Genomic DNA, 944 nt, shown 5'->3' on the forward strand with positions numbered 1-944 from the left:
AGCTCTGGTCCTCCGGGATTCATACCCTTTGATTATGGACATTCCATCTGTTACCTCCCCACTTCTCCTTCTGGGATGGACGTACTGATGTGTGCTCTCAGGTCTTCAGTATTCTTGGGGACTGCCTAATCTTCTTGGTCACAGTTAAGATACCACGGTTTATACAAGCTTCATTTACTATAACATCATGATAGAGGACTATAACAGCAGACCATTTTTGTTTGTGCTTTGGAAAGAACAAAGCAAGTGGAGGATGCGGGCATCGATCCCGCTACCTCTCGCATGCTAAGCGAGCGCGCTACCATTTGAGCTAATCCCCCTCCTGGTCTGTGTCACAGGTTACGTTCAAGGGCATGTATGCACATAAGTAAAACCATTACTTCAATCACAGGGGATCTTTCCATAAAAATGCATCTTTGAAACTTACAGAGTAGGCCGTAGCTCTGCTTCTCTGGGATTGATACCCTTTGATTATGGACAGTCCATCTGTTGCCTCCCCACTTCGCCTTCTGGGATGGACGTACTGATGTGTGGCCTCAGGTCAGAATCAGAATCAGAATCAGGTTTATTGGCCAAGTATATGTGCAGACACATACAAGGAATTTGGTTCCAGTAGATGGAGGCTCTCAAGCACAGCAATGTAAATCACACACACACATAAACACACACACACACGTGTCTATATATACATTACACATGCATACACAAAGCTGTGTAAACTAAGTATAAATAACCAATTTAAATTTATATACATAAAATACAGAAATGAAGTGGAATGAATACTACAGAATGTACAAAAGGTGCAGTTGCAGTCTGGCAGTGGGAGCAGTGTGACAGGCCAACTGTTTAGAAGGGAGATGGCGAGGGGAAAGAAACTGTTCCTATGTCGGGTGGTCCTGGTCTGCAGGCTTCTGTACCGTCTGCCAGAGGGCAGCAGATCAAAA

General features: G+C 44.5%; 1 non-coding gene across 1 annotated transcript; it reads right to left on the reverse strand.

The window, feature by feature from the left end:
- Positions 1 to 247: 247 nt before the first annotated feature.
- Positions 248 to 320, reverse strand: trnaa-agc (transfer RNA alanine (anticodon AGC)). Its single transcript has one exon. It is a non-coding gene; the product is annotated as a tRNA-Ala (tRNA).
- Between the last annotated feature and the right edge of the window lie 624 nt (positions 321 to 944).

The sequence above is a fragment of the Pundamilia nyererei genome, unplaced genomic scaffold (assembly GCF_000239375.1).
Source record: "Pundamilia nyererei isolate P.nyererei 1_Seehausen unplaced genomic scaffold, PunNye1.0 scaffold00039, whole genome shotgun sequence".
In the NCBI taxonomy this organism is placed as follows: domain Eukaryota; kingdom Metazoa; phylum Chordata; class Actinopteri; order Cichliformes; family Cichlidae; genus Pundamilia; species Pundamilia nyererei.